This window comes from Colias philodice, unplaced genomic scaffold, assembly GCF_061535455.1.
Source record: "Colias philodice isolate Cphi_HAF_F1 unplaced genomic scaffold, ilColPhil1 Martin Lab GWU primary ptg000018l_1:14663442-14930425, whole genome shotgun sequence".
Classification (NCBI taxonomy): Eukaryota; Metazoa; Arthropoda; class Insecta; order Lepidoptera; family Pieridae; genus Colias; species Colias philodice.
Window position 1 is genome coordinate 17,501 of NW_028322191.1, and position 12,500 is coordinate 30,000.

Here is a 12,500-nt window from a genome sequence, read left to right on the forward strand (position 1 = left end):
CGTCAGGAAAAATTTCTTTAAGGTGGAAAAGGATAGGTTAGGTTAGGTTATTAAATTTAAATTTCTTTACGCCGGGAAAATTTCTATAAACATGGTAAATTTCTATACGCCACTACTATACTACTGATTACAATGAAATTTAGCACACATATAGAAGGTAACTTGGATTAACACATAGGGTAGGTTTTATCCCGGAAATCCCGCGGGAACGGGAACTATGCGGGTTTTCCTTTGAAAACGCGGGCGAAGCCGCGGGCGGAAATCTAGTACAAAATATTAATTTACTAAAACTATTGCAAAACACAAAACTATAATATAAATATAACAGAAAATCGGTTCGAATGTCTGTCCGTGTGTGCTATTTTCCCTATATAAATTTGTATAATTAAAACTAGAGAACCGATTTTGATGCGGTTTATTTCAATAGATAGACTGCATCTCGAGGAAGCTTTTAGTAAGTATATATAATTTGTTAAGTTCTGAACAATGCAGGCACAGCCGCGGGCGATAGCTAATCAATCTACCACTTATTTGTTAAACAGTTACTAAAAAAAAAAAATAAAAAAAACTTTAAATTAACTGTACCTACAAGTTTAATTATTTCTCCATTTAATAATTAATATTAATTTTTAAGTGGTATATCAATTAAATTTACGTTTTCTCTACATAAGAACCGTACGTAATCGTACTTCAAGGAATATACTTGATAAGAAAGAATTATCGAAATCGGTTCAGCCGTTCACACGTGATGCCGTGACAACGCGAAACGGGTCTCATTTTTATATTGTACGTACCTACCTACCTACCTACCTACCTACCTACATAATATATAGATTTTTAGATTATTCTTCTGTATAATCTAAACCAATTAAAGTTAAACACCTACGAAACGGCTCGACCGATTCTCATGAAATGTTGTGTGCATATCGGGTTGGTAGATCTGACAATCATAATATTGTATCTACACTAATATTATAAAGAGGAAAACTTTGTTTGTTAATGAATAGGCTCATCATCAAAACTACTGGACCGATTGTGATGAAATTTGGCACAGACAATCTTTAGACGCTGAGAAAGAACATAGGCTACTTTTTTTTATTGCGAAATAATATGTACCACGGGCGAAGCCCTAGTTTGTAAATAAAATAAAATAAATCATACCCGCAAATGACCAACGTAAATAATAATTATTGTTGAACGTATAATTCGAAATTCGAATTTCAAAATTACAACTTTAGGTTTTTTTTTTTTTCTCACTGCTGTTGTTCAAAATTGAAACTGTAGTCTGTATACTCCGTACTTTTTTTCCGTTTCTGTATAAAACCGGTCCAGATCGCGCCACACGGCGTTACGGCCGTCGGTTCGTAATGCGAGCTAGCACTTTTGGTTAACGGCCAATACCGTGGAGCGTAAGCGTCCCCTCCACACAGTGGGCGGTGAACATGCGGTGAATCATTTAGATGTTTACATTTGGCATTTTTTTTTTTAAATCACATAAGGCTGAGGTAAAATAACAGTACAGACTACAGTCGAATTGGGAATCATCAAGGAGGATTTTATTTAATATTTTAATTAAAGATATGAAACCTTATTTGTGTTAAACTTTTTTATTTTTTTTAATTGACACCAATAAATCAAACTGACGATGTCTGTCGAAATAAATACGATATTGATTCAAAGATAGTACATGAAATTGCATTGCGTTGTTATATTAATATAATAAAATGGTTGTGAGTGAAAAAAATTATGTAACATTTATAAAAATATCGAGCTAAATCATAATGGTATATAATTTATTATGAATTCGTTTTTAGGATAACCACAAAAATGTGCATGTGCACACACAAATTAAAAACCGTCTCCAAAACCGAGAAAATTGAACGGCAGGCAGCATTGAAAGGTATCTGGGGGCACGGCAGTGCCCCCGCCAAGTCGAGCAAAAAAAAAGCGGCACGGCCGTACCATCCTTTTCTCGAAGCAATTCGGGCCTTTTTCGACCCCCTATAATTCGGTTGTGGATAAAGCAAGAAACCTGAATCTTCAGTAACTAATCCGGCATTGTATAAACACGGAATATTTAAAATTTCAGTCAATTTGAACCAGTAGTTTAAGAATGACAACTTGTTAAAGTTTCTAAATTTTGTCACTCACTGACTCACCGATCATCAAAAGTCCAAGGCACTTCTAGCAGACTTAGAAGCTTCATATTTGGAATACATATAGAGTTTAGTGTCTTAATCATGGGAAAACTTAAATATTTTGTAATTTCGGTCCAGTTTTCCAAATACACCAACTGCATCAATAACTTTGTAATCCTATATAAATATATGGGATTACAAAGTTATTTATGCAGTTGGTGGTTGGTGGTGGTTATAAATTTAATAGGTGTAGATAGGTACCTACCATATGAGGCAAGGGAGGGGGTATAGGGTGGGTAAGGGTGTGTTTAGCCCATGAAACTGAACAACATTATTACTTGTAAAATGGTCGACGTAATGAAAAACACATGATTGGACATGTCTTGAAGTACGAAAATCTAATAAAACAATATATTATAATTTAAATCTGTTATACAGGGTGTCCCAAAAAGTAGTGATGAATGGAAGTTGGGAGGTAGAGGACCTAGAGAGCTATCCGAATCACCCCCATGTATGTTATGTGATTTTTCGTATTTTCGGAGTTATGACGTTTTTTTCAATTTTTCTGCTATCGCCGAGTACGATGATATTTTCACTCATGGTGACGTGAATTATTGCGCTAGATGCTTGATTTTTTTTGTGTGCTAAGCTGAAAGATAGGTCAATTCAGTATGGTAACATTTATTATCGTTAGATCTTCGAATGGAATAAAAAAAAGAGTTAAATGCCAAGAAAGATAAAATTACCCAGTATGTTCAAAACTTCAAGGGCCCCTAAAAAAATAAAATCACATAAAAAAAGTTTTCCATTTGGCTTTTAAAAACTTGCTCTATCTATCAGGTAGCTATCCTAAAAATTTAATTTTATTATTCAGAAGGCTTCAATCGAAAAATTGAAATCTAATGTGGTAAGTGCAAAAATTTTATTAACATGATGATCATTAAAACCAATAAATAGGTGTTTAATTACCAGAAATTTTTAAAATAACCCCTCTGTTGCTCAATGCAAGTGCGACATCACCTTAAAAAGTTGTCTTTTAAACGTCTGAATGCCCTTTTATCATTTTTAATGGTTTCTTCTGCTACTATGAATTTCGGGGTTATTTCGTCCAAATTGTGGCCTTCTTTCAAGTAGCCGAGGTCTTTTTAGTATCCCCATTGAAACAATTCAATGGGGTTTAGGTCGAGGGACCGTGGAGGCAAGGATTTAAGGCAGGCGTCACCGGTGCATGCGCAGGCTGCAACGACCAATCCATCTTTCAGGGTATCTTTGCCCTTTAGCCTAGCCTCCATGGTCCCCGGACATAAACCCTATTAATTTTTTTCCGTGGGGATACTACATAGACGAGAGACTGCCACAATTTGGACGAAATAACCCCGAAATTCATAGTAGCAGAAGAAACCATTAAAAATGATAAAAGGGCATTCAGACATTTAAAAGACAACTTTTTACGGTGATGTCGCACTTGCACTGAGCAACAGCGGGGTTATTTTAAAAATTTCTGGTAATTAAACACCTTGTTATTGGTTTTAATTTGTTTGTATTAATCATCATGTTAATTCAATTTTTTCACTTACCTCATTTAGATTTCAATTTTTCGATTGAAGCCTTCTGAATAATAAAATGAAATTTTCAGGGTAGCTACCTGTTAGATAGAGCAAGTTTTTAAAAGCCAAACGGAAAACTTTTTTTATGTGATTTTATTTTTTTACGGGCCCTTGAAGTGGTGAACATACTGGGTAATTTTATCTTTCTTCTTGGCTTCTTGGCATTTAATTATTTTTTTATTCCATTAAAAGATCTAACGATAGTAAATGTTACCATACTGAACTGGCCTATCTTTCAGCTTAGCACAAAAAAAAATCAAGCATATTCCGCAATAATTGACGTCACCATGAGTGAAAATATCATCGTACTTGGCGATAGCAGAAAAATTGAAAAAAACGTCATAACTCCGAAAATACGAAAAATCGCATAACATATATGGGGGTGATTCGGATAGCCCTCTAGGTCCTCTACCTCCCAACTTCCGTTCATCACTACTTTTTGGGACACCCTGTATATAAATTGTTGGCGCGACTAGCCTCCTTACAGACAGACTGGCCTCTATTTTACTCTATGACTGACAAGCAAAATATACGCCAAAATGACAGAACAATGAAATGTGAATGCCTTCGAGCGAGCGGCAGCCGCACGCATACGTGCGAGCGCCCTCATGCTGTTCGGATGTGCCTCGAAACCTAACCTATAAGTTTGCGATTTTCAATGGTATCAAAAAGAAAGGCTCTACAAAAAGAAGTGAGATCCCATCAAAAACATCCTGTAAAAAACCCAAGTCTCGCAGCTCAGTCTTTCTACCGTCAAAAGTTGTGAGATCCATGTAATACCAAGTCGGTTAATCTATTTAGTGTCTACTTGAAGGACCTTCTGTCTTAAGTTATTACATAAGTTATTATCATGCCAATATTAAAAATATTTAACGTTTTAAACAAATAGATCGACTTGGACATCGCATGAAAACAAAATGAATATTACAATATTATATTAGATTCTTTAGTCTCTCGCGCCTCACGCGATTGAAACTCTCGTTCCTGTTGGTCGCTGGCCCGTCGTGCTGTGTAGTGTGATACTTACATACTAATAATCAAATCAAGCGATGTCCAAGTCAATCTATTTGTTTAAAACGTTAAATATTTTTAATATTGGCATGATAATAACTTATGTAATAACTTAAGACAGAAGGTCCTTCAAGTAGACACTAAATAGATTAACCGACTTGGTATTACATGGATCTCACAACTTTTGACGGTAGAAAGACTGAGCTGCGAGACTTGGGTTTTTTACAGGATGTTTTTGATGGGATGGTTATTTATCCATCAATTATTTGTTGTTATTATTATACTAGCTGTGCCCGCGACTTCGTCCGCGTGGAATAGTGACTGCATATAGTAGTTACTACTTATACTTAACACACAATAACTATTGAGTAAACACGTCTTGAAACACGTACTATCATATACAACTAAATTATAAGTAGGTACTTACAGATTATTATGGAACAGTTAAGAAATAAAATAAATAATAACACAAAAGAACTGTTAGTAAAATTTATTACTAAACTGAGCTATAAAACTTAGGTACAGAAGAGTTCAAAATTTCCAGGATGTGGTTATTCTCCCGCTCCCATATCCTTCTACTTTCACAGACTTTCAACTTTTCCCTTTCACCCCTAGTAAATGGCAGAACCGATTTTGATCTTAACCATGTCTAATCATACCTATATATTATGTACATGTATCCTTTCGTTTGCTACTCCATTTGGATTATTTATCCCCACTATCACCCCTAAGGTGCCCTATATGTAATAAACAGATTAACCGATTTTGATAAAACATGACTTATTGTAATTCACACGTCATTTGATATGCCGCTTGATATATTATATATATATACTAGCGGTCCGCCCCGGCTTCGCTCGTGGTACATATGAAAAATAGATGTTATAAATAGAAAATTTACCTAGAAGTAACCATAATGCTATTTGTGCAGGTTTTAGACTTATGAGCAAAAATCTAAATAAAGGTCCTTTGACCCCCCTACTACCCGCTCAGCATAACCCCCCCCCCCCCCCCACGCTTGGGGACTTTCGATATGATCATCTGGACATGTCAAGGAATAATTTTAGCGTATAATTTACGTAATAAAGTAATTCATGTATAGAATGCCTTAGCAAATGTCCGTGTTGAATAAAATTAATTTCTAAATCGGTGTTTTCTTAACTGTTCCCCACTCTAGAACTTATGATTACTTGCTTAGTCATCTTAAGGTCTCCAGAATGGGTCATGTAGTAGAGACTTAGCTTAATACGGTTAATGTTGAAAGATGAGTCTTCCTACATATTACATTTACAATATACATAGTACACAACATTTACTATTCATAAGCTAGTATTTTATAAACTAAGTTTTTCGTCTTAATAAGCCGTTCAAGTTTGTATGTTGTATTGTTTATAGCATTTTCCTACTATTACACCCACTATTTAAATAGCTTGCTTCATATATTTTGTAAGTCATTTTTTACCCAAAAAATAAGAAATAAAATACCGCCGTAATACGATACGAATTATCCTAATACGGTGGTATAACTCCGAAATAGGAAAAATACTGGGCATGTTTATTCTGCGGTATGTGTTCTTAATTAGAAATCCTGTTAAATATGAAAACGGTTGAGTACAAAATGTTTGTTTCTTAGAAGGGGTAAAAATAGGAAGGTGTATTTTAATTTAGCCGAATTTTTTCGAATTTTAAATTTTCGAATTTTCTGAGAAAAGAGAAACGAAACAGCTAATATTATGATTAAAAATTTCGTGGCCAGAAATAATTTAGATTTAAAAGGCTAACCTAACCTAACCTAACCTTTTTTTTTTTTTTTTTTTTTTTTTTTTTTTTTTTTTTTTTTTTTTTAAGTGGGGAAATCTTACCTAAGATACCCACGGCTCCCGGGGAAGGAGCCGTGGGTTATGTCGGATTCCTACCGACTAAAACCCCACTGTGTACCAACGCGCTGCTTTAGACGGGATGCGGGGACACTATCGCAATCTTCCGCATGTCCCGCCCAGCAGTTGCCCGTTTCCAGGCCCTCCGCGAATTGCCTCTTTCCAGGCCCTCCACCAAATTACCCACCACGAGGCGGCGCAAGCTGGAACACGAGCTCACGCCACCCACTCGCCGACGATGGATTGTTCCCCGTTCCATCATCGGCGTTCCCCAAACCCCCGACCCCAGCACCGACCGGCCGGAGGGCACGCGCCGAAAGGCCCTACGAAACGTGTTTCACGCGTCGAAGGACCCTCCGGCGCACTTTTATAGAGGTTTCCCTCGCAGCCCCCACCTCACACCAGAGATGGCGGCCCTCGGTCCGGCCCCACGGACCGGATTACGAGTTGGCAGACGGCTGTCGCAGGACAGCCGCCGCCCCACACCCACCTACAGGAGTCACCGCATGTCACCAAAGTGACGTGTCGGGATCCCGCCCCCTGCTTTGTTGGTAGTCAACACAACACGCGCGGCCTCTGGCCGCCATCCGCCGCCGCAAAAGCGCGGCCCCCTGCCAGTCAGTCGGAACGAGTCCCAAACGAGCCCCGATCGACCTTCCAACCTCATTTTTTCCCAGCCAAATCGCCAGGCCGCGACCGCTGGCCGCCATCCATCGCCGTACCGCAACGGCACCTGAGCCAAACCTGGCCCCCCGGAGGACCCTAGCTAGCTAGCCGGCCATCCAGCCAGCCAGCCAGCCAGCCGGACAACCAGCCGGTGACAGCAAGCCAGCCAGCCGCCGCCCAAGGCAGCCGGCCAGCCAACCGGTGGAGCAGCCGGTTTCAGCCAGCCTGCGAGGCAGCCGGTGTGACCAGCCGGTTCCAGCCAGCCCGGCCAGCCGGCCTTCAAGCCAGCCAGCCAGCTATATGGATCCCTGGCCGTCGAGCCAATCGAGTCGTCAGACGACAGACCGGCCGTTCAGCCCCTCCGCGTCCAATTAGCTTCACCCAGAGTACACAGTGTACTCCGAGCTACTGAGCCCCCCCGGCCACGACAAGGCTTGGAACTGATGGGGGGGAACCTAACCTAACCTAACCTAACCTAACCTTACCTAACCTAACCTAACCTAAACACAAACCTAACTATTAAATCGTCACACAGAAACCTAACTATTATTACATTGAGGTTCAAATTTATGTCTATCAAAAATGAACGCCCTCTTTTGTTTTTGTTGTTGTTGTTGAATAGCCGAATTTTTTCGAATTTTAAAATTTTCGAATTTTCTGAGAAAAGAGAAACGAAATGTAGCTAATATTATGATTATAAATTTCGTGGCCAGAAATAATTTAGTTTTAAAAAGCTAACCTAACCTAACCTAACCTACACACAAACCTAACTATTATTACATTGAGGTTCAAATTTATGTCTATCAAAAATTAACGCCCTCTTTTGTCGTTGTTGTTGTTGTTGTTGTTGTTGTTTATAATTTATTTAATATGGACCACGAAATTTATAATCATGAATTATTTTTGACGACTGCACGCCGTAACTGCACGCGTACAAAGTTTTTTGACTTGACCTTGAAAACACGAGGCGTTAGTCGCGCGCGGCGTATGTATGTATGTATGTATGTATGTATGTACATATGCCGTGCGTGATACGTGAAAAATTAAACAAGCAGAAACACCATTGCCGGGATGCGAGACAATCGGTGCGCGAGGCTAGCGAAGACGGGGGGCGATGCGCGTGCGCAGCAGCGAGAGATTGTACGTATGTGTATGTATCATTATTTCGTCGCTGTTGTACCGCGTCGCCCGTGTGTGCTCTGCGCTCTCCTCGTTGCCGCAGTTCGCGTGTCGGTGTGGCGTTGATGTGGGGTTGGGGTTGGTGTTTGGTGGTGAGTCTGACAGAATTGTAGAGTAGTGTTAGTTCTATAAAATAATAAAAGACCAAAGATGATATATTATAAAAGCGTGTGTTGTGCAAACGGCGCGATACAGTTTTTAATCTTTAGTATTTTATGGAACAACAAAAACTCTTCAAATCAGAAGATCAGTGTTCAGTAGTGTGGTAGTAGTAGTAGTAGTAGAAGAAGAAGTAGTAGTAGCTGTAGTAACATTGCGTCTGCCGACGGTTTGATAGATTGTCAGTTTCGTAGATTGTATTTTATATGTGTAGTGTAATAAATATTACGCATCTTGATACACTCTCGGAGCGCAGACCGTGAAAAATATACTACGACTATTGAACGGCAGTATGAAAATTTTTAATGCTCACATCGCACACGTTTGTGATGTACCAATGGGCTTTTATCAGATGTTTATACGTGTGTGTGTGAAACACACGTATATTCCAAAACTTGGTCGCAATTTTCGATCCTTCCACTCTCCGTGCGTAGATTGATCGTTTGCGTCATAAAAGTTGACCGATATTAAAATTTTTCCTTCGCTTGATGCGAATGGGAATTGTTGAGGGGTGTCTCGTTAAGATGATACTTTCAACGGTTAAACTGACTGTGTTCAGATTTATCCACGTGTGCGCGCCCGTGTGTGTGTGTGAATAGTGTGCGTGTGACGGTCGCCGCCGTCACATATCATGTTATTTAAACACGCCTCGCGCACATAATATAATTATATAGAGAAGCAAACGTCGCGGCGGCATCGTCGTGTTACGTTTGAGGCTCTAGCGGAAGCTTTAGTTAGCTCCCTGGTTGATCCTGCCAGTAGTTATATGCTTGTCTCAAAGATTAAGCCATGCATGTCTCAGTGCAAGCCGTATTAAGGCGATACCGCGAATGGCTCAATATATCAGTTTTGGTTCCTTAGATCTTACTCAGTTACTTGGATAACTGTGGTAATTCTAGAGCTAATACATGCAATCAGAACTCTGACCAGTGATGGAATGAGTGCTTTTATTAGATCAAAACCAATCGACGGAGGGCCTGGCGTCTGAAGTCGTTAATTTTGATGAATCTGGATAACTTTTGCCGATCGCATGGTCCAGTACCGGCGACGCATCTTTCAAATGTCTGCCTTATCAACTTTCGATGGTAGTTTCTGCGACTACCATGGTTGTCACGGGTAACGGGGAATCAGGGTTCGATTCCGGAGAGGGAGCCTGAGAAACGGCTACCACATCCAAGGAAGGCAGCAGGCGCGCAAATTACCCACTCCCGGCACGGGGAGGTAGTGACGAAAAATAACGATACGGGACTCTTACGAGGCCTCGTAATCGGAATGAGTACACTTTAAATATTTTAACGAGGAACAATTGGAGGGCAAGTCTGGTGCCAGCAGCCGCGGTAATTCCAGCTCCAATAGCGTATACTAAAATTGTTGCGGTTAAAAAGCTCGTAGTTGCATTTGTGCGCCGCGCTGTCGGTGCACCGCATCCGCGGTGATACTGACACGTTTGCGGAGCATATCGTCGGTGAGCCGGTCGTTAAAAGCCGGTTCAATATCAAAATCCTATCGCGGTGCTCTTCAGTGAGTGTCGAGGTGGGCCGACAATTTTACTTTGAACAAATTAGAGTGCTCAAAGCGGGCTCAAAATGCCGCTTGAATATTTCGTGCATGGAATAATAGAATATGATCTCGGTTCTATTTTGTTGGTTTTCAGAACTCCGAGGTAATGATTAATAGGGATAACTGGGGGCATTCGTATTGCGACGTTAGAGGTGAAATTCTTGGATCGTCGCAAGACGAACATCAGCGAAAGCATTTGCCAAAGGTGTTTTCATCAATCAAGAACGAAAGTTAGAGGTTCGAAGGCGATTAGATACCGCCCTAGTTCTAACCGTAAATATGTCATCTAGCGATCCGCCGACGTTACTACAATGGCTCGGCGGGCAGCTTCCGGGAAACCAAAGATTTTGGACTCCGGGGGGAGTATGGTTGCAAAGCTGAAACTTAAAGGAATTGACGGAAGGGCACCACCAGGAGTGGAGCCTGCGGCTTAATTTGACTCAACACGGGAAATCTCACCAGGCCCGGACACCGGAAGGATTGACAGATTAATAGCTCTTTCTTGATTCGGTGGGTGGTGGTGCATGGCCGTTCTTAGTTGGTGGAGCGATTTGTCTGGTTAATTCCGGTAACGAACGAGACTCTAGCCTGCTAAATAGGCGTCGTCATTTAGGTGTGCGCGGCTCTCGGGTCGCGCAACTCACTGGCGGCGTATTAAAATTCTTCTTAGAGGGACCGGCGGCTTTGAGCCGCACGAGATTGAGCAATAACAGGTCTGTGATGCCCTTAGATGTCCTGGGCCGCACGCGCGCTACACTGAAGGAATCAACATGTTCTCCCTGGCCTAGAGGCCCGGGCAACCCGTTGAAACTCCTTCGTGCTGGGGATTGGGGTTTGCAATTATCCCCCATAAACGAGGAATTCCTAGTAAGCGCGAGTCATAAGCTCGCGTTGATTACGTCCCTGCCCTTTGTACACACCGCCCGTCGCTACTACCGATTGAATGATTTAGTGAGGTCTTCGGACCGACACGCGGTGGCTTCACGGCCGTCGGCGTTGCTGGGAAGTTGACCAAACTTGATCATTTAGAGGAAGTAAAAGTCGTAACAAGGTTTCCGTAGGGGAACCTGCGGAAGGATCATTAACGTAACGACGCACTGCGCACTCTCGCACTACTCGCATACGCGCCTCGTGTGTGTTTGTGTATTAGTACGAACGAGTGTCGTGGGACGCGTGAATGTGACTGCATCCGTTAAAAAAAAAAACGAATACCTCTAACATGTCAGTGTATGACGTGTTAGAGTGATTCGCGAAAGCGCCGCGGTACATATTTTAACCTATGTACACGCACGCAAACGTTACATAAAAGAACGCGCACAACACTTTGATTATGAAACGAAAACATTATTATAATAAACTATTACCCTGAACGGTGGATCACTTGGCTCGCGGGTCGATGAAGAACGCAGTTAACTGCGCGTCATAGTGTGAACTGCAGGACACATTTGAACATCGACATTTCGAACGCACATTGCGGTCCGTGGAGAAATATCCAGGACCACTCCTGTCTGAGGGCCGGCTGTATAAAAACAACAATCCACACTGTTCACACGCGTGTTTTCACGCGTGTGTGAGCATGTGACGGTTTAGCGAGCGCATTGCGTGCACGCTATCCGTTTGAAAATTTTACCTGTATTATGTTCTACGTGTGCGCGACTCGGTGTGAAACCGTTGTGGACGCTTCTCGCGCGACGCTCGTATGATATGTCTCGTGTAGAATGTGTCGTGAACTGTTTCGCATATAAGCCGAGCCGCATTCAAAGCGCTCGTAGTGCGTGTTATTGTGTATAATATATTATTTTTGTCATAATAATATGATGTGTATTATGATAAAATATGAAAGTGAAGCGTAGGCGGACTCGACGTCCGTGTAGCGTCGTAGTAGCGCTGACGGATATCGCGTCTGCCTCCCACTTTTTATCGTTGGCCTCAGATCAGGGAGGATCACCCGCCGAATTTAAGCATATTAGTAAGCGGAGGAAAAGAAACTAACCAGGATTCCCCTAGTAGCGGCGAGCGAACAGGGAATAGCCCAGCACTGAATCCCGCGGTCGTAACGGTCGCGGGAGATGTGGTGTTTGGGAGGTTCCGCTTTCTCGTAGGTTTCGCACCTGTCCAAGTTCGTCTTGAACGGGGCCGTTTTCCCGTAGAGGGTGCCAGGCCCGTAGCGACGGAGCGAATCTGCGAGAGGGACACTCCTCAGAGTCGGGTTGCTTGAGAGTGCAGCCCTAAGTGGGTGGTAAACTCCATCTAAGGCTAAATATTACCGCGAGACCGATAGCGAACAAGTACCGTGAGGGAAA

At 41.6% G+C, this 12,500-nt stretch overlaps 3 non-coding genes across 3 annotated transcripts in view; all 3 read left to right on the plus strand.

Annotated features, from left to right (window-relative positions):
- Window positions 1-9,376: 9,376 nt before the first annotated feature.
- LOC149474774 (small subunit ribosomal RNA) lies at window positions 9,377-11,281 on the plus strand. The gene has a single exon (XR_016318261.1). It is a non-coding gene; the product is annotated as a small subunit ribosomal RNA (ribosomal RNA).
- A 277-nt stretch (window positions 11,282-11,558) lies between these two features.
- LOC149474775 (5.8S ribosomal RNA) lies at window positions 11,559-11,715 on the plus strand. Its single transcript, XR_016318257.1, has one exon. It is a non-coding gene; the product is annotated as a 5.8S ribosomal RNA (ribosomal RNA).
- A 406-nt stretch (window positions 11,716-12,121) lies between these two features.
- LOC149474776 (large subunit ribosomal RNA) overlaps window positions 12,122-12,500 on the plus strand; it is a 4,014-nt gene continuing 3,635 nt past the window's right edge. The window contains exon 1 of the ribosomal RNA XR_016318276.1: window positions 12,122-12,500. This exon is cut by the window's right edge and continues 3,635 nt beyond it. This is a non-coding gene — a ribosomal RNA (large subunit ribosomal RNA).